We start from the raw sequence: 20,270 nt of genomic DNA on the forward strand, positions 1-20,270 counted from the left end.
TAGTAGGGCATCTCCGTGTGCTGGGCACAATTTACACACATCAACCACTTAGGCCGACACCCTTAGGAAGTACAGAGGGGAGGTTTGTGACACGGCACTAGCTCCCTAGCACAAGACAGGTGCTATTATTACTTCTCCTTCTATAGCAGAGGAAACGACAGCACAGAGAGGTTAAGCGTCTTCCCCAAGGGCACACAGCCAATGAGAGGCAGATCCAGATGCAAACCCAGGTTGTCTGGCTCCAGGCTGGAGCTCCTAACGCTAGGCCAGGCCTGCGTAGAAACACAGGGACCCACGTTACAGAGCAAGGGCCAAACTCCTGCCCACGGGAGGGCAGGCCCAGCAATTCAGCTACTGGCTCATCCCCACTTTTTTTTTTGGGGGGGGGTTGTTTGTTTTTTTTTAAGGCTGAACTTGCAGCATATAGAGGTTCCCAGGCTAGAGGTCAAATGGAGCTACAGCTGCTGGCCTACACCACAGCTACAGCCACATCAGATCCAAGCTGCATCTGAGGCCTACAACGCAGCTCACGACAACACCGGATCCTTCACCCACTGAGCAAGGCCAGGGATCGAACCCACAACCTCATGGATCCTAGTCAGGCTTGATAACCACTGAGCCACGACGGGAACTCTGGGACCCACTTGTTAATCCACCTCTCCTTCTTGGCCCAGGGCGTCCAGGGCGACTCTTTCCAAACAGGGCAAGACCTACATGCAAACCTGGACAAGGCCTGCCTGGTTCACTTTTTACCCAAAAACCAAAGCACAGATGCCACCACCCCCTGGGCGACTGCATCACTGGCACAGGTGTGGCCATGTGGCTCTCTCTAAAGGGGTGCCAAGGGGCACCCCCACCTCTCACAGGTGCTGACCCAAGGACTGACAGGCTCAGCTGCCCGTGTCCACCATCAGGGCCCCTTTGAGGTCACAGAATCTCAGGGCAGAAGCCTGCTCTGGGTCCATCAGAGCTGGCAGTGGTGGCCAGGGGCCATGGTATTCAGACGGGCACCAGCCACCCCCTGGGGGTTCCCCGGGACCCCACTTTAGGAATAATCCAACCACCAAGGCTGTGTCCCCCACTCTCCCAGGCTCTGACTTCAACCCATGAGGACAGCACCTGGCCCCCCAGCACCCAGCCCCTTGCAGAGCGGCCAGCAGCTGGGTTAACCCAACCTGGCCCGGGGTGGAATCCCACATCCTTTCAACAGCTGACCACACACGGTCCACCCAGAAGGCCCTGTTCCAACTGTCCCCACAGCTGGCCAGTGGTCCAGATGTGAGCCTGACCTCCTGGCTCCAGGCCTCACCAACGCCAGGGGGACCTGGAAACCTTCCGAAGGCTTCCCCGCGGGTCTGCCTCGAGTTGGGTGTTAGCCCAGTATTCATCCGAGCCAAGCGCCCACTGCTCATGGAGGAAGTGGGACCAAACACTGATTGGTCTCACCAGCAGAAGGGTCGCCCTCTAGTCACCCGACGAGCATGTAGTGGACACCTACTGCATACTCAGCCACTCGGGAGACTGACGTGAGAGGAAAAGCATCTTTCCTCACACAACTCCTGATAGAAGACAGAAAATAGGTACAAAGGTGTGGATTCCATCTAGAAAAAAATAACATGGGCCATGAAGACAGGAGGGGGCAGGAGAGAAGATCTATGGCTGGGTGGAAACTGGAGGGCCTCTCGGAGGAGGTAGCTTTGTATGGGAGATGGCAGAGAGAGCCTGGAAGAACTTTCCAGATAGAAGAGAAAGTAGTAGCAGTTGCCACGTATTTACTCGACAGCACACAGGCACTATCATTAACCGGACTGACGCATTTATTCCCAGGAGGGCAGAACCACAGTCCCCAAGCTCCAGATGGTGAGTATGGCACAGAGAGGTTAGGTCCCCTGCCTCAAGTCACACAGCAAGGAGGAGGGAGGAAAGGCTAGGAACTCGGGGGTCTGGCACCCTTCGCTGTTAGGCTACACGCCTCCCCAGTGGCTGAGCACTAAGCAGAGACAGGCATGGCCGCGCCACGGCAACGACAAGAAGTGGAGTCCGCCGGCTGGAGGGCTGGGCAGGACTCTGAATGGCAGGTGGGGGCACATCACAGAGGAGCCCAGGTTTCTCAGCTGATGGTGGCATCCTGCGGACAGACAGGGGCCTTCCAAGACTGCTACCGAGCAGAGGGACCAGATCCGGGTGGGACCACCCAGGCTCCCTCACTAGCTGTGTGACCCTGAGTAGTGAGCCGAACCTCTCTGAGCTCATCTCCTCCCCTGCCAAAACAAGACGGTGCAGAACTGGTGCCCGGTTCTGAAGCTGCTGTGAGGCCGGGGGTTTCACCTCTGCAGGCTGCCTGGCAAATGCTGGCTCACACCCGCAAGACGCCACCGCCCCCCTCTCCCCCTACACCCCCGGGGAAACTGAGGTCTGAGGTGCCACGTGACCTGGCCATGAGCACACAGCCAGCGAGCGGCCTCCTGGGTCCCACGGGGCAGGGCCTCTGCCCCCCCCTCCGCCAGCCGCGGGGAGAAGTGCGATCAGAGGGAGCCAGCGGCAGAGAGCAATGATCAAACACCCGAATGAGACGGGAGTTTTGTAGGTTCATTTAGCTGAAAGGGAAGAGAGCCCCCCCGCTTCCTCTAAGCTGCTGCCCCCCACCCAGCCCCCCAGGAGAGCACAGGAAACCACCTAAGCCGACGTCTGATGGACAGGGATTTGTTTTAAGCTCGCTCTCGTCACTGCACTATAATCAGCAGCTGCTCACGACCTCTCCACAAGCCGCTCTCCCCTCCCTGAGTTTTCAAAAAGCAAAAAGCTTTAAAAGCCTCAGTTCAAACAGGCAGAGGAGCGTACACAGAGAGAGGCTGGGCTGGAAGGGCTGGGAGGCGGGAGGAGGGGGGCCGGGGCCCAGAGCAGCGTGGGTGGGGGCTGGAGTGGGAGCAGAAGGGGCACCCCACGGTCACCTGGAAGAAAGGGCCAGCGGGGGAGGCGCCTCTAGGTCAGGAGGGCCAGGCTCACGGCGGAGGGGGAGCTGCATGAGTGCCATCGTCCTCCCCGGCCTCTGTCACCGGCGGCACCACGGTGACAGGGCCTCGGCAACCTGAGGGACGGTCCACGGCTGCCTCCTCTTCACCCCCCCCTCCCGCCGAGGACCCCGGGGCTGCTGCCCTCCCACTGACCGCGACACACCTGCAGCTCGCAGGGGTGCCCCCAGCCTCCGAGTTTTGGGGAACCCTCTCCAGTGGAGACTGACAAGAGATCCTGCGCACGGCGGCCTCTGTGACCTGGCGCACCCTTCCACTGCTAATGAATGCACATCGGTGTGAGGTCACAGCCTTGACGCCACGAGAAAGTTCCCCCACGCAGAGGCCCGGGGTGGGGGGGGCAGGGACATGCCATCAGGGCCTGGGAAGGGGGCAACTTGAGTGAAGCGTAGTTTGGGCCACACATCCCACCCTCGTCCCCACTAGGGCCCCCACTCGCCGGCTAGGGGGAGAAAGCCCATCCCCTCCCCATTTTTGGTTCCTGGATCCTAGCCCCCTGGTTTCCTGCTGGCACAGAGGGGCCAGGCCTGGACTGGCACGCCCATCCCAGGTTGCTCACGGGCCATGACAAGGCAGACCAGCCAGGTCACCAGGACAAAAATTCACTCTCACTGCTAGACCCTGGACGGACAGGTGGGTAGACGGGGCTTTCCGACTTGAAAAAACAAATCCATTGGCTTCTTTTCTGAGTTGACAGCAAGAAGAGGTGGCAGGCAGCGTGTCCGGGGGGGGGGGGGGGGGGGCCTAGGCATGAGCCAGGGGTAAGCCAGGGTCGGGAGGCCCTGGGGCTGGGCCGCGAGCCCCAGAAAGTTCCACCCCAGGCCCTCCCCCTCTCCCTCCCGCAGGCAGCTGGCCGGCACTTACTGAGATTCTGCAGCAGGGACGACCAGGTCTTCAGGCCGAGCATGCTGGGCAGCCCTCGCCGCCGCCGCCGAGGCCGCGGGACCCGGGGGACGCTAGGGGGGGCTTCCCCGCTCAGCCCGCGGCGTGGGCGCGGGGTCCCCGAGGGGTGGGGGGGTCCCCGCGCGCGGTGCGCTCCTGCGGCCCGCGGCGCGCCGGGGGCTGGGTCCCCAGGGAGGTGGCTGGCGAGGGGGCCGAGGGGGTCACGGGGACAGGAGGATGCCCCGAGCGGGGCCGGGGAACCGGGGGTTCAGGCGCCGCCAGGGGCGTCCGCTTGCCCGCTGCAGGGACCCGGGAGCGATGCCGTGGCGCCCGGGCGGCGGAAGGTCCGGGGCGCCCGGGGAGGTGGGGGCCGAGCAGCCTCTCACGCCGCCCCCAGGAGCGCCCCGCGTCCCCGCGCCCGCGGCTTCACGCACCGCCGGCCGTGGCTACGCGGCCGCCTGGCAGCAACCATCTTATTGCCTTCCCGCTCGGCTGGGGCCGCGCGCCGCCTCCCGCCACCTCCCGCCACCTCCCGCGCGCCGCGGCGCCCCCATCGGCTCCCCCCGGCCGCCCTCCCCTCCCCTCCCCGCGCCCCGCCCGCTCCCCGGGCAGCCCCCGCTCCCCTGCACTTGATAACGCGCTTGTCAAGACTGCTGAGTTGTTCCTGACCTCTCCCCCGCCGCTGCTAATTAAGGCTCCGCCGTGACAGTTCAAGTGCCGAGCATCAAGTTTGCAGAACCAAAGCCTCTAATTGGGGCCGCTTTTCATTTCTCCATCCCGCGGGCTGGGGCTCCCCAGACCTGGGCACTGGCGCATTTTCCTTTTGTGTTTTCCATCAGGGAGGAGGAGAAGCGGGGGGACCGGCACTGGGAGAGAGGGCAGGCAAACAACCAAAAGGCGGGTGGGGGAGCAGAAGAGCCAGGCTGGGGGGGGGGCCTCCGCGGGCCCCCAACTGCCAGTCAGCGGCCACAGGACCTCTCCCTCCGAGCCCACCTTAACCCAGGGGTCTCTGAGGTCCCTGACTCAGGGATCGCAGGAGCACTACCCCCCCCCCGCCCTCCCCTAGCTGCCCCTCCGCCCTGGGGGCTGCGGCGGCGGGGAGTGTGGCAAAGGAGGGGCAGCACCCCCCTCCCAATTGGAGGAGTGGGGGGTGTCCTGTATGGAGCACCACTGCTGATAACCCTGCGGTGGGGCGGGAGCTGGCCCGCGAAGCCCCCCCTGGCTAAGAGGTGTGCTGCTGGCCTCTCCTTTCCAGATAAGTGCTGGCGAGCATCGAGGCTCTTAGTGACTCTTCAAGCTGCCTTTCCCCTCCAACGCCTACTAAATCAAGCCGGCGCTGAGAGCCACCGGCTGGGAGGAGAGGAGGAAGGAGGGGCCGGCTGCTGGCTGCCTCTCAGGAGCTGGTGGCAGGGCGGGGGGCTGACATGAAGTCTCAGGGGGAGGAGGTGGGGAGGAGAGCTAGAGGCCCAGACCTCCTCTCCCCACCCCACCCCCCGGGGGCGGGGGAGAAGAGGGGGGTTGGGGGCTGGGGGAGGCAGGCTGGGAGGAAACCCGGGGGTGGGGGGGGTACATGAGCTCCCAGCCAGGCAGGGCCTTTCAGCTCAGAATCCTGGAGCCTCAGGCCGCAGGCCAGCCAGGGGGCTCACGGAAACTCAGGGTGGGGATGCCCTTGTGTGTGTGAGCAGTCCAGGTGATTCTAATTAAATTGGGGGCGTTACTCACAACCCCCCCATGATTCTGGGGCTCCCCCCAGGGGGTCTCTAACAAGGCCACATCTTAGAGCCCCCCGGGGACAATTTTAACTACCTCCCCCACCCGAGGATGTCTGGGCGGGACCCAGACCAATGACGTCACACCTCTGGGCGTGGACCCAGGCGTCAGCATTTCCTGCAGCACCCAGGGGATTCCTACTTGCCAAGCTGGTGGTAGATGGTGGGGTGGGGGGGGTTCTGCACCCCCCCCACACACCCTGCCGGCATATTTGGCAAGGTCAGACCTCTCCCTTTCTCGGGAACCCCTCCCGGAGCAGAACGGCTCCAAGGAATTGCTTCCAGCCGCCGAGCTGAAACCTGGGAACTTCCCTCCTGTGGGTCAAGCCCCTCCCGTCTGTTATCAGCCCCCAGAAACTCAAGAGCACCCCACTTTCAGGGTCCCCTCCCCAGCCTGACCCTGGTTTCCTCAGCTCATTCCCATCACAGTCAAGCGTTCTGGAATGTTCCTCAGTTTGTCAACATCCTTCTCGAAGGTGAGGTCTGCAGGGCCATGAGTACAGGTGTGCCTGCCACCTCGGCCGGTCTCCCTCCCACTCTCAGGGCCTCTGAAGATGCCAGTAGGAGAGGTCCTGCCCCACTTGGAGCAGCCAAGGCCACAGGCACCTCCGCGCATGTCAGGTTCCCCATCCTCTGCTTGTCAGTTTGCGTTTGGAACGAAGTGCTGGACCTGATATGAATGACACTGCATTTTATCAAGAAGGTCCTTCCCATCGTCCAACAGATTAGCAAACACCTGGGTTCCGCCTCCCACGAGTCTGCCAGCCCTCCCACGGGCGTGGGTACCTGGTGAGGTGGTTCTCATCTCTGCAGGACAAGATGCCAATCACCTGGGGGGATTTTTGGTTGGTTGGTTGGGTTTTGTTTTTGTTTTTGTCTTTTTGCGGCTGCACCCACAGCATAAGGAAGTTCCCAGGCTAGGGGTCCAATCAGAGCTGCAGCTGCCCGTCTACACCAGAGCCACAGCAACGGCAGATCCAAGCCGAGTCTGTGACATACCCTACAGTTCATGGCAACGCCGGATCCTCAACCCACTGAACCAGGCCAGGGATCGAACCTGCGTCCTCATGGATACCAGCTGGGTTCATGACTGCTAAGCCATGGTGGGAACTCCTCACCAGGGGAGTTTTTAAAATACCAGCTTGGGGCCCCACCCTGGACCAGTCATATCAGCATCTCAGGGGAGGGGGCCCCAGTGTCAGTATTTCTAGAATGCAGGTGGTTCTGCTGTGCAGCCGGAGCTGAGAGCAGCTGCAGTAAGGACCAGCCGTGGACCCTGAACACACTTGGCCTTTCCGGCTGGAGCGGCTGTGGGGGAGTATCTTACTGTGGGGGTCCAGGGATATGGGCTAGGAGGGGGCAGCCTGCTTCTTCCCCAGGCTTGGGTAGAAGTCCCAGCACCCTCGCCTTACCGATGGCAGGAGGGGTGCCCCGGCTTATCCTGCACGGAGCAGGTGTGGGGAAAGCCTGCAAGGCCAGGAATGGGGTGAAGGTGTGTCCTGCATGTGCCCTGGGGGCCCTTGTCTGCACCCTCCAGGGGAGCGCACAGGATCCCCAGCTGCTGTGGGGGGTCTACTGCCTGGCGGGAACTCTTTGGGAAGCTGTGGCGGGGGATGGTGAGGGGACGTGCCCTGAGCTTCATACTGTCATCTGTAAGTGACCATGAACACTGCTCAGCTTTTGTGCACAGCCAAGGGCTCAAGAACAAAGAGAAAGTCTGAACTGACTTGTCCGCGGTCACACCAACTTGCAGGGCCTCGGTTTTCTCATCTGCACAAAGGGCACACTGCGCTAAAAGACCTCATAGATTCCCCTGCCTCTAAACCACTCCTTGGCCTGAGTAAACAGATCCCAGCCAAGCCCCAGGAAGCGCGTGGGCAACAGACACGACGCAAGACAGTGGAGAGGAGCGTCCTGGTCCCGCCAGGGTGAAAAAACGCCAGGTGCCATTGGATATGTGCTCTGAGTCCCTAGCTGCCACCTAGGGGAAGGGGTGGTGGTGACGGGAGCCAAGAGATCCCCAGGGAGGAGAGCCGCCAGGTACAGTTGTTCATGTCGTTCACTACACAAGAGGATCTGGAGGAAAGGGCCCTCATGCTGCTCCTTAGACACACCCGGGAATGGGTTCTATCTGCCTGCAGGAAGAGGCGCCTTCTAATTGGCACAAAAGACCTGGACGGGCTGAGGGGGCTCTCCCAGGGCAGGCCTGCTGCTTCCCAAAGTCGGCCCTCCTACTTCCAAGTTCCTTTCCTAGAGAGCCTACTCTTCACTCCGAGAGCACAGGCTGGAAGTTCAACCTTCCAGGGAGGACGCGGGCCCTTCAAGCCACTCAAAGGGGTAAATGACACCCACCTGTTCCTAGCGCAGGTGTAGACAGGCCGAAGGAGGGCCCGGGGCAGTGTTTGGCGTGGGCGAAGCTATCACGGAGATTTGTCCTGCCCGCCTCCTGACTTGGTCCTGATGCCATACTTTTTCCTTTTTTTCTCTTTCGGCCACCCTGCCGTAGATGGCATTCCCAGGCCAGATAGCAGATCCAAGCCGCAGTGGTGACTTACACCACAGCTGCGACAACGCCAGATCTTCAACCCACGGGGCCGGGCGGGGATGGAACCCGCGTCCCAGCATTCCCAAGATGCCGCAGGGTGCCACGCCTTCAGGGTAGACCCGAGTACTGGCACTACTGGAAACCTCCAAGGCAGCAGATGACAGCACTGGTGTCACGTATGGCAGCAAAACGCGAGTCTCCAGAGCCTCTCAGGGCCTGAGAACCAAGGACCCAAAACGACAAGCAAACCTCAACGCGACCTTGGTCCAGAGACGGGAGCCAGAGGGCACGGCCTCAGCCTCCGCATCTGTAAAAATGGGGCCAACAGGACTGCTGCCTGTCACGCGGTAAAAACGGGGCAACGCACACAGAGGGCTCAGAACAGGGCCTGGTGAGGGCTTTATCGGTGTGAGTCGCCCTTATTGTTCTCGGGAAATCAGGGTGGCCTCGAGGCTTGGGTCAGGTTTTCTGGGCTCAGGAGCTTCAGGGAGGGTCCCTTGGGCCGCAGATCTGTCCCCTGTCCATCCACGCTGAAGCTGGACACCTGCGGGCTGAGGCAGAATCGCCCCCAGTCTCATTCTTGCAGCGCGAGGCCCTCGCCGGGCTGCTCACGTGGGGTGGTGGGGAAAGGCTGCTTGCAGGTGGCCCGGGGGGCCCTGGGAGGAGGGGGGGCTGCCCTCCCCAGGCTCCCCACATGCCCAGAGCTCAGGGACTGCCAGCTCCTGGGGCGATGACACATGTCATCCCCACCAGGGCGGCGGCAAGGTCTGCGCGCTGACCTCTCCGGGACAGGAGAGAAACCTGAGATGGCCTGTGTCCCCACCCCAGGTCAGAGGTGGCCTCACCCCTGCGGCCGCCAGATTCCTGGGATTCATGACCAGGCAGCTACAGCCCAGGCCGCCCGCTTCCTGGTGCGATGCTGATATGCTCACCGCACCCCCCTCCCCCCCGCCCCCTGTCTTCCTACCCCTCGCAAGGCCCCGCCTGGGGTCCTGACCTTTGCCAGATAAGCCACAGCACCTCGGCCCCTGCCTCTCCTGGCTGTGGCTGGACACCCCTGGGGCCTCAGGGCAAAGCCAGCTGCCCTTTGTCTGGGGGTCAGAGCAAAGCCGGGGCAGCAGGAGCGGCCGGCTCACCGTCCCGGGCTGGCGGCAGGCCTAGGACACCGACTGCATCTTATCTCGCAGCCCAGTTGGCAGAATCTTCTGGCGAGGAGGCCGCAGGAGCCCCGACAGCTGCTTGGGGCGCAGGGGCTGCGCCGCGATTCCGCAGGGGGAGGGCTGCCACCCTCACGTGCTGGAGGTGGGTCGGGGTCCTCTTTGGAAAACCCAGCTTGCCCCTTGGTCTCCCCCGAGGTGGGGGGGTTGCCAAGCCTGGTCTCCCCTCCAAGGCCTGTGTTCCTGTAACAGCCCCCCACAGGCCCTGCCCGCGGCTGTTTTCCCTACCACAGATGCTAGCTGCATCTTTTTTTTTTCTTTTTCGGCCACCCAGCGGCACGTGGAGTTCCCTAGGCCAGGATTCGGATCTGAGCCGCAGTCTCGACCGAAAGCAGCATCGCTGGATCCCTAACCCACTGTGCCAGGCTGGGGACTGACCCTGCGTCCCAGCGCTCCCAAGACGCCGCCAATCCTGTGCGCCACAGCGGGAGCTCCAGGCGAATCTTTGTTTTTTGGTGTTTTTTCTTTCTTTCTTTTTTTTTTTTTTTTTTTTTTTTTTTTTTGTCTTTTTGCCTTTTCCCAGGCCGCTCTCATGGCATATGGAGGTTCCCAGGCTAGGGGTTTAATTGGAGCTGTAGCCGCTGGCCTACGCCAGAGCCACAGCAACGTGGGATCCGAGCCGCGTCTGCAACCTACACCACACAGCTCATGGCCACGCCGGATCCTTAACCCACGGAGTAAGGCCAGGGAACGAACCCACAACCTCATGGTTCCTAGTCGGATTCGTTAACCACTGTGCCACGACAGGAACTCCCAGGCAGATCTTTGAATGCCACTAGCCATCTCACACATGCAAGGCAGAAAACCACCGTCCCTTCTTGTCCTCAGGGTCCTTGGGGGTTTGCAGGGCTCCTGGTCCCCAGTGCACCGGCCCGTGATGCCGGCCGTGTGGAGCCATGGGCTGTGTGGGCAGAGGCATCAGAAGTTTGGAGGTTACAGAGCACAAGGTGGGCAGCGCTGCCCCAGAGCAAGCTCCACGGGGGGTCCTTCTCGCCCCACCCCAACTCCACCTCGCCGGTCCTGAGGGCCCAGCTCCATCAGCCCCTGAAACTGGACACGGAGAAGGCCGGTCCAGTCCACACAGCCCCTCTGCACCACGAGGCTGGCACATGGCCTCTCCCAAAGTACCGTCCTGCCCTTCGGTGACCCTGCTCCAAGCCAGGCCTGTGTCAACGAGATGCCAGCCTCCTCTGGACCAGCCCTAGGTGAGCTGAGTGCAGAGGGAAAGCCGGCCAGACACCGGTTCACATCCCAGCTCTGCTACTTAATATCCCTGTTCCCCCTGGCAAGTCATGAGCTTCCCTGAGCCTCGGTTTCCTCATCTGGAAAATGGGGAGGCTTCTGGCACCTCCCTGCAGGGTCACAGTGAGGATGACACGCGTTCATAGGGGTTTGTAAGGCGCATAGAGTGGGGCCTGACCGGTGAGGTCACCGGTACCTGGTGGGGGCGGGAGAGCATCTCAGCCTGGGATGGGGGGCAGGGGGCAAGCCCACCCTAAGGGCTTCCAGGCTCTGGACGAGGGTCCTGGGACAGCGACAGAAGGGCGCTGAGGGGCAAGATGGGCGCCAAGCAGGTGGGGCTGTCCCTAGGACCTTCCTTGATGAAACAGGCATCTTCCCGGATCCAGGGGGGCCGCAACCTCATTTTGCAGAGGAGGAAAATGAGGTGTCAAGAGAGGAAGGGCCTTGGGCAGAGGGGCTCATGAGGACGACAGCGAGAACCACTCCCGTTCCCTGGCCCCTGGCCCCAGGGGCCCAGCCTTGGGGGGCTGCCTTGGGGGTGGAGGGACACAAGCCACCCCCACCCCTTGGCCCAAAGGGTGGCCACCTGATGGGACCTGCTCCCAGGCCACCCACTGACTGCACCCCACTTAAAGGGGCTGCTGGAGTTCCCGTCATGGCGAAGTGGTTAACGAATCCGACTAGGAACCATGAGGTTGCGGGTTCGATCCCTGGCCTTGCTCAGTGGGTTAAGGATCCGGCGTTGCTGTGAGCTGTGGTGTAGGTCGCAGATGCGGCTCAGATCCCGCGTTGCTGCGGCTGTGGTGTAGGCCAGTGGCTACAGATCCGATTGGACCCCTAGCCTGGGAACCTCCATATGCCGCGGGAGCGGCCTGGGAAAAGGCAAAAAGACAAACAATAAAAAATAAATAAAATAAAGGGGCTGCTCTCCCACCTGAGCTCGGGGCCCAGCCCTCCCCAGGCAGCCCCTCCGTGGCTGGCTGCCAGCCTGCGTGCCACCTCCACCCCTATTCATCACAATTACCCACCACCTGGCGCTTGCCGCGCGCTCCGGCCGGGCCTTCCCGCACATGCGTCCGCGCACGGAGCTGTCCCCGCAGCCTGTGAGGAGGGGCTGCGGAAGGCCACGGGCGCAGAGGGTGGGCGAGCTGCCCAGGGCCCCCACCCCCATGGCTTCACAGAAGAGCTCCCCCAAACGGCTTCCCTTCCCCCCCGATCAGTGATGCTGATGACGCCAAAATCCAGAACCTTCTTCCAATGTGGGAACCAGAGGGGCTCCCTTGGGGTTGCTTACCCACCGCCTCCACATACCAGACCGGGCTCAGGAGTTTGTGCCTCGTCCGAGGTCCTGACCTGGGGTCTGAGCCCAGAACCACCAGCTGCACTCAGCCACCTCTTGGCAGGGGCATGAAGCCCAAAACACACAATCGAGGGGACATGGTGTGGGGGGGATTGCTGAATACACCCCCAGAGAAGGCAAAGGACTCCAGCCAGGACCCTTGGTGCCAGCAGGGCAGGGGGAGCCGCGGAGCAGCCCCCTGCCCTCAGCCAGGGGTCCTCACCCACCCAGCACCAACAGAGCAGCTGGCGGAAAGGAGGCACTGAATGTTTATTAAGAAAATAAACGGGGAGAGAAAATGCAAACTCCAGACCTGGAAAAACACCAGCATCGCCCCACCAGATGTTTCTGACAGCGTCTGTAGGAGGGTCCCTGTGTCCAGACCCTTCCCCGGGACCCCGTAAGGAGGAGACGACCACGGGCCTTCCTGGGGGTGCATCTTGCGCCCATGGGAGCCCAGTGGATCCAGGGAAGGAGGCCACATGCAATCTGGGCTTCCAGAAGGATCTGTCGCCTTAGGTTGGGGCTGCCTGTCACGCTCACCTGGAGAGATTTGAAAACTCCCTGGGGGCCAGACAACAGCCCAAGGTAGCTATGTCACACCCTGGGGGAGGGGAGGTCCCGGCCTCCGTGTTTTAAGTCTCCAGGGGTCCCCTGAGCTGCCAGGACCCGGATGCTGTGCACAGAGGAGGGAGCGGTGGGTGGCCAGGGTGGGAACACAGGGACCCAGAGCCCGGCTCACCACCCCACGTTAATCACCCCGGCCCCCAGCGTGTCCCAGCCTGCGAAAGTCGGGTAAATAAATAAACAACCGCGCTGGCAGAGCTGGCCAGCGCTGCCAAATTAGGGCCTCGAGTCAGACAGCTTGACTCTCAAGACATAATCGGTTTAATTGCAGGGCCTCGGCACAGGCCAGGGTGGTGAACTGCTCCCGCGCTCCCATCCGTTTTATTAAAATCCAATTATTCGAGCTGGCCATGGGGCTCGGAGCGGACAAAGAGGCATCTGCCGCCAAGGTCGGACCTGGTGCTGGGAGACGGGTCCGCGGGCGCGCACTCGTCTTCCTTAGGGCACGTGGGCCCCGGTCTCGCAGGGACCCCAACGGGGAGAAAGGCAGGCAGGGAGGGCCTCTTCCATGGCCTCGTGGGCTGCATGGCCTGCAGGAAGGCGGCTGGCAGCACCAGCCCAGGGCTCCCATGTCATCAGCCACCAGACGCGACAATGACACCACAAGCTTCACAAGAGCGTCGTGAGATGCTGTTGCAGACTGAGTGTTTGTGCCCCTGCTGGGCCGGTGAAGCCCTATTCCCCCCGCCCCGTGCCCTGGTCTTTGGAGGGGGGGCATTTGGAAGGTGGTAGGTTAGATGAGGTCCCACGAATGGGGCTCACCCGACGGGATCGGTGCCCTCGAAGAGCTCACACAGGCCAATGGTCTCTCCATAAGGGCACAAAGAAGCAGCCACGTGAGGACTCGGCAAGGAGGCGCCCCCCACCCCCAGCAACCCAGTGTGCTGGCACCTGATCTCGAGCTTCCAGCCTCCCAAACCGTGAGCAATAAGCGTCTGTTATCTGAGCCCCCCACCCCGCCCCCCCGGACATGGCATTGTGACAACAGCCCAAGCGGGTGAAGACGGCTGGGGAAGAATTAAAACACTCAAAGTAACCCCCCCACCCCCCGCCGCCGCCGCCGCCATCCGCTGATGGGAGGGGACACGCCAGGTGGGATGCATCCTGACAACGGGACCCCACTCCCGACCACAACACAGGCACCCACAACTGCGCGCTGAGAGAAGGGAGCCAGACCGGCAATTTTCCTGCTGAAAGCCTCCTATGACGTCCAGCAAAGGCGAAGACAGAGGGACAGAAAACAGACCTGCGGGGAGCAGGAGGGTTACGAGGGGAGAGCTCCGGGGTGGGGCAGGGGTGGGGAGGGGGGCGGTACTTGTGCTGGTGGTCTCACCAGTGCCTGCGTTTGTGAAAACTCACCAAACAGTACAGTTAAAAAGGAGGGTTCCTGAATATAAGTTATGTCTTAATAAATCTGATTAAACACACACACAAACACATACACACACACACACCCCCCCATAAGGTGTCGGCAACAGAGCTGGCCACAAAGTGTACCCATGAGAGGGTAGCTGGCGCAGCCCAGAAGCTCAAAGGCGATGCCAAGGGGCTGGAGGTGGGAGCTCCCTGGGGCTGAAAGCCTGCTCCTTGGCGGGCTGAGCTGGGAGGGACAGGGGGGACAGAAAGAAGGTAACTGGTCATTTGCCAGACGTGGCACATTTTTTTCTTTTTTTATGGCCGCACCTGCAGCATCGTGGCCCACTTTTCTGTCTTTCCACGTGTTGTCACCATCGGATCCTCGAAGCGGCCCTTCAAGTGCCACTGCTACATTCTGCAGGAGGCAGGTTCAGCGAAGTCAAGCCCACCCTCCAAGGTCACACAGCGGCAATGCAGAGCCGGGCACGTGGGGCCCCAGAGCCCGGACCCAAACCACTCAGCCCAGGTGCTCCGTGTTCAGCGAGTGACTCTTAGCCGGGCGGAACTAAGGCAATGAGGCTTCCAAAGCCTATTCCTGAGAGAGGAGAGGGGTCCCTGCTGGGCTCACGTCTCCAATCAATCTTACTTGCCAGCGTTTCTCCCGTCATCCGGCCTTAGGAAAAGCGGCTGCTCGGGTGACGCTGCGGTGAAGGTGGCATGACGGGGCCTGCTCTGGAAGCCAGGGCTCCCCAACCCCATGGCACCCTGAGCTTTGTTTCCCAGGCCCTTCCAGGCCCAGCACCACCAGGAGCATCGGTGAGGCGGCAACAGCTGCCGGGCGCCTCCCCAAAGCCTCCAACGGGGTGCGCCGTGGGAGCCCCCGGCCAGCACGCAGCCACGAGGTGAAGTGGGCACCATTAGAGTCACAAAGACCAATTAAAACGAGAGGAAAAACAGCCTTCGGATCCCCCAGCGCACCCCGGCCAGCTGCTCCCCGCTCCCACCTCGCCGGCCCCGCGGGGCCGCTCCCTCCCGCGCCCGGCCACCTGCCTCTGACAGCGGCAATATTGATGCCCGCCTCCCAGACCCGAGCTCCGGCCGCCAGGGCCCAGGGGCGGGGGCACCAGAGAGGCAAACAGCTCCCGGATTTTCGACTCAATTGCTGTGAGGAGAGATGAGAAATTGCCTTTCTGACCCAAAACCGGAGTTCACAGCTGCACTTCATTACTGATTTCTCCAGGAGGCCCTGGGAGAGGCCAGCGCGCGGAGGGCTCACCTGTTAACAGCAGCTGCGCCCGCCTCTTTCATGAGCACGTTGGTGGTTTCCTGCCCGGGGCTGCGGGGGCAGGGGGTGTGGGCGGCCCGGGCGGGCTGCCAGTGGTGCCCCGAAGCCCCCCCTCCCCCCCACCATCCCCACCCCTGCCAGTTTGCATTAACTCAGCGGATGGAGGGAGGGAGAGGAAATGGCCACGGGTCTGGGTCTTGCTCTTGCTAGAAGGTACCAGAAAGCAGGGTCACATTCTCCCCCTGGGGCTCCACCTCGTTGCTCTGGGTCTCATGTCCACTTTGCTAGGCTAACACGCACCTGGGCCAGGGTCCCCAGAGCATCGCCGGGGACGGGGACGTAGCCGCTGCTCAATAAATGCCCCCTCCCCTCCGCCCTTGCAGTCAGCCTCTCCGTGCTTTTGAAATGCCACCGTTCAATACCCGACAGTTATTTAAAGAGCACGGGAACCACAGGTTCTTCACTATGGCTGCACGTTAGAATCATCTGGAGGGCTTGAGGAGCAGCAGGGGGAAAGCAGAGCCCTCGCCAGCCCTGCCAGAGGCTGCCCTGCCCTTCCCTGCCAGCTGTGCTCTCCATCCGCCATTAAGACTGGCACGCAGGTCCCCCCACGCCGAGACGGAGCAGGCCCTGGGGACAGGAAGCTGCTCCCCTGCCCTGAGTCCGCCCCATCAGGAGTGAGCCCATTGGTGTGGTGGTGACAAGCTGTGTGACACCAGGCAAGTCGCCGAACCTCTCTGACCCTCTGACGACAAGACTGGATACTGTCTGGGTATAGACAGCCTCAAAGCTGGGCCTGGAAGACACCCTAGGGTCTGGCCTCACACCTAAAATCCTGTCTCAGTTCTTCCGTGCAGGTCCGAGCTCTTTGTGGTCTGGGGGACATGGTTTCCGTTCAGTCCCTGCCACTAGACACCAGCAAGACGCTAAAAACATCAAGCCTGTAAAGCTCTGGTCACGGCACCTGGGAGGCGGGGAGGACGTGCGAAGCTCACAGGTCCTTGTGAAGGTGACAGAGGCACCAAGCAAGGGCCCCTGGCCCAGCCGTGGTGATGGCTGGCGTGTCCCGAGACCTGAGACCTCAGAGCACTGGTTCTCTTAGCCTCAGATGACAAAGCCGAGGTCTGGAGAGGTCGACTGCTCCAGGGCAGCTGGGGAGGCTGGGGTGTGAACCCTGACCTCGTGAGCCCAAGGCCCTGACCTCACATGCTCCGGGGGGGCCTCCTTCGGGTGCCTCCTCTTGTCCTGGGCTCTCCCTGCGCCTGGCCGCCGGGACCTTGGACTGGCCGGATCCAAGGGTGGTTGAAGGAACAGGGACACATGTAGGGCCCTGGGCCGCAAAGCGGGGTGTGTGTGTGTGTGTGTGTGTGTGTGTGTGTGTGTGTGTGTGCGCGCGCGCGCACGCGCACATGCTGCAAACTCTCGCCTGTGCCCACCACCACCCAGGGAATTGAACAGGAAGGCAAAGGGGCCCAGAAACAGGCAAGGGGGGCCCAGGGTGAGTCCACATGGGCTCAGCCCTGGAGCAGCTGCCTCAAGTCCTGGATGAACAGAGAGGCCCAGCTGGTGCTGCAGTGCACAGAGCGCCTGACAGTCTATGGGGTGGGGGGGGAGGAAGCCACGTGCCTGCAGAGGGAAAGGAGGTCACACGGGGACAGCAGGCAGGGAGGGAGCAAGTCAGCCTGGCTGGGGCAGAGGGGGAGGTGGCGGGGGGGTGCCCAGCTCGGGGTGGGGGGGCAGGGGGGCGGGCATAGACAGTACGCTGGGGCTCAGAGAGGTTAGCTCCCTGGCCCCGACCGTGCAGCGGAAGCCCAGACAAACACATGGGCCAGTGTCCCCAGACACACCGTGCTCTGTCCTCAGGCCAAACCTCAGGCCCACTTCAGGGCTAGCCTGCAGGGGGTCCCAGCACCATGCAGGCCGAGAATCCAACGTCAACCGCGGACCCCTGGAGGCCCCACCCTTTCCACGCTTCTCCCTCGTCCTGATTCCTTGTCGCCTCAGGGCCACACGGGGAACCACCCACAACAGCAAGCGCCAACATTTATTTGTGTCTACTGCGAGGTCCCAGAGCTTAAATCGGGTCAGCTCATAGAGGCCTCTGGGCCCCGCTGCCAGGCCTGTTCTGTTCCTGCCCTCATGTGACAGCTGCGGAAACAAGAGAGACGGGGCACAGCAGCCCCTGCCCGGGGTCTCACAGCTGGTCACTGCAGAGCCAGGTGGCGGCCAGGCCGTCCGCTCCAGAGCTCCCGCCTCTACCCCAGGGGTGGAAGGATGCACAGTGGCCTCGGTGTCCTGCGAGAAGCCCAGGTCCTCCCTCTGACCCACCGGCAGGCTGCTGGGCCAGGCGGGGTTCTGGAAGCAGTCCCGCTGACAATCACGACGAGGATACCGGCAGCTAATATTTACATAACGCTCACCGTGTGCGCGCCAGGCACGCTTCCAAATGCTACGCGCACAGCCATGACGCGCGGAACCTCCCGAGCCTGCGTGGGCAGGAAATTATCTGCCCATTTCCCAGATGGGGCGCCCACAGCACAGAGAGGTTAGGTGGCCTGCCGGAGACACACAGCCATCAGGTGTCCAGAGTCCAGAGGAAGGCCCATCAACCTGAGCCCGGAGCTGAGACGGAGCCCCTGCAGAAACGCCACAGGCAGGCATGGGTGGGAGCAGGCCAGCAGCCCCGGGCAGGGGGCCGGGGGGGCGCTTCCCTCCCGCCAGGAGACGGCCGCTGCTGGCACTCTCCCCGAGAGGCCAGGCCTTGCTAGGGAAGCAGAAATCTGTTGTTAGCACAGTGCCAAACCCAAAGTGGCTGCGCCCGAGCTGCAATCCAATAAAAGTGCGACTTGTCTATTTATCATCCTCGGGGCTTTTTATCACAGCGCAGATGGCTGCTACCTTGGGAAGCTCAGCAGCTCCCTGCCAGCCGCCCGCCACGCAAAGCTTAGCTCAACAGAATCTGGGCCTGCACCTGCGAGGGGCCACAAGAGGTGGCCACCCAGGCATGCGGGGTCCCGTCTCCCCCCCTCGGCGCTCACCCCACCCCCCACCCCGACTCTGCAGTGTCTGCCTGGCTCTGATGGAGCAGGTAGCCTGCTCTCCTGCGTGGTGCCAGCCCAGGGCCCACTGCACCTGGTGTGGAGCCCCTAATTAGCCCGCGTGGCAGGTGCTCCTGGGAGGGAAGAGAAGGCGGTGAGGAGCCCTGCTGGAGGGGGTGAAGGGCCGGCGGCGGGGGGCTGGCTGTGGAGCGCGAGGCACCCCAAGCCTATGGCCAGGCAGCTCAGAACAAGGGGGCCCTGCGGGGCGCCGCCGGCGATTCGGGCTGGAAGATAAAGCCTGACAAGATCAAGGGCGAGGCGTGCAGGAAAGACAGCGACCGTGCACAGCCTCCTGGCGTTCGTGCGGCTTGGGGGGTGGCGGGGGGGGGCAAGGAATTAGAAGCTGCCTCACGATCGCTGGAGGCTAAGACTCAGCTGCTGCAAAGCAAGAGGCCCGCTGCCCCCCTTCCCCCGAAGAGGTCGCACGAAGAAGGGGTATGGGCCAGACCCAGGGGTCATGGAACCCCTGGGACCCTCTGTGTCCACAATGGAACCCAGGTGGAGGCTGGGATTTCAGGGAGGCTGGGGGAGGTTCCTGGCTCTGCGCTGGACCAGAGGTCAGGCCTGAGGCCAGGTGCTGGTCGCAGCCTCTCCCAGCATCACAGGCTTGCACCCGTTGGAGGCACGTTTCTCCAACAACAGAAGCCCAGGTGTAGAGTGTGTATGTGTGTGTGTGTGTGTGTGTGTGTGTGTGTGTGTGTGTTGAGGGGGGGCTGGAGGTTCAGCAGGTTTCTCCATCAACAGAAGCCCAGGTGTAGTGTATGTGTCTGTGTGTGTCTGTCTGTTTGTGTGTGTGTGTGTGTGTGTGTGTGTGTGTGTGTGTGTGTCTGTGTGTGTGTCTGTGTCTGTGTTGAGGGGGGGCTGGAGGTTCACCCCACCCAGCCTGTGAGGTCCTAGAGACTCAGGGTACCCGGGCACTGCAAGCTGCAGCCCAGGAAATAAAACCACCCAAGCCCCCGCCTTCCACCCACGAGGTTTCCCGGCTGTTCTGGGGGTCCGCTCTCCGAAGACATCTGACTAGGCAGCTATAAAAACGAATGGCCTTCTGCGTCACACACCTCAGGGATCCCACCGGACGAGGGGCTGCAGGTCTGGCATGGGCATCGGGCATCCTTCCTGCCAACACCCCGGTCCTCCCCCAGGACTGGAGACACGGGCCATCCCCATGGCGTCCCCTCCAGCTCCTGAGCCGTCCTTCCCGTCCCCCAGGCGCTGTAGCTTGGGCCCCTCCCACGCCTGGAAGACCCCTGTCCGCCCCCAGAACTTGCCTGCCGCCCCTGGCGCCCTCACTCAACTGCAGGAGCTCCGGGCTTCTTGGTCACTACAAGGTGCCACCAGTGGGCATGATCTCGCCCTCAGCGGAGGAGGAAGCGGAAGCTCAGGGGATCCAGGCGGGGTCACCCAGGCTGCCCCTTCCCCGCGGGGCTGGGTCCTCTGTCTTCCAAATGCTAGAGACCCCGCTGTCCCAGCCACTTCTGTGAGGAGCAAAGCAGGGGCTGGGGGTGACGTGCGCACACGCCACGCCGCCCACATGTGTCTCTAGGTTTTCACTCCTTGGACGATACTTAAGTTCTTGCCTGTAGAACGGCTGACACGTCTATAAATACTACTGTAGGCCAGACCCCGCTCTGAGCACTTTCCATCCGATTCCTCATTCTAGCCCCTCACGATCTCTAGGAAGAATGTGTTAGCGCGATCTCTGTTTCACAGTTGGAAGGCAGCACAGAGAGGTGAAGAAACTGCCCAAGGTCACACAGCTGAAGTCAAATTGAAATCTGTCGTCAAGACTTCGTACTGCTTTGCCGGGCCATCTCCGATCCCACCTGGGCACAGCTACCTGGACCACTATTTTTTTTTTGGCCACACCCGCAGCCTATA

General features: G+C 62.2%; 1 protein-coding gene across 12 annotated transcripts in view; it reads right to left on the reverse strand.

The window, feature by feature from the left end:
- Positions 1-20,270, reverse strand: part of GSE1 (Gse1 coiled-coil protein) — a 412,190-nt gene that overhangs the window by 174,437 nt on the left and 217,483 nt on the right. Inside the window, exon 1 of one of the 12 annotated variants that reach the window (XM_084959236.1) lies at positions 4,584-4,751. The exons of 10 other annotated variants lie outside the window; for them this stretch is intronic. The gene's annotated coding sequence lies outside the window, so the exon portion shown is untranslated. Of the gene's footprint in view, positions 1-4,583; positions 4,752-20,270 lie in introns of those variants that run through there. One more of the 12 variants, XM_084959242.1, reaches the window with a different exon arrangement.

This window comes from Sus scrofa, chromosome 6, assembly GCF_054392235.1.
Source record: "Sus scrofa isolate SSC_HxYL_T2T_F1_AM1 chromosome 6, Sscrofa_HxYL_maternal_Yorkshire_Landrace_v2.0, whole genome shotgun sequence".
Taxonomy (NCBI): Eukaryota; Metazoa; Chordata; class Mammalia; order Artiodactyla; family Suidae; genus Sus; species Sus scrofa.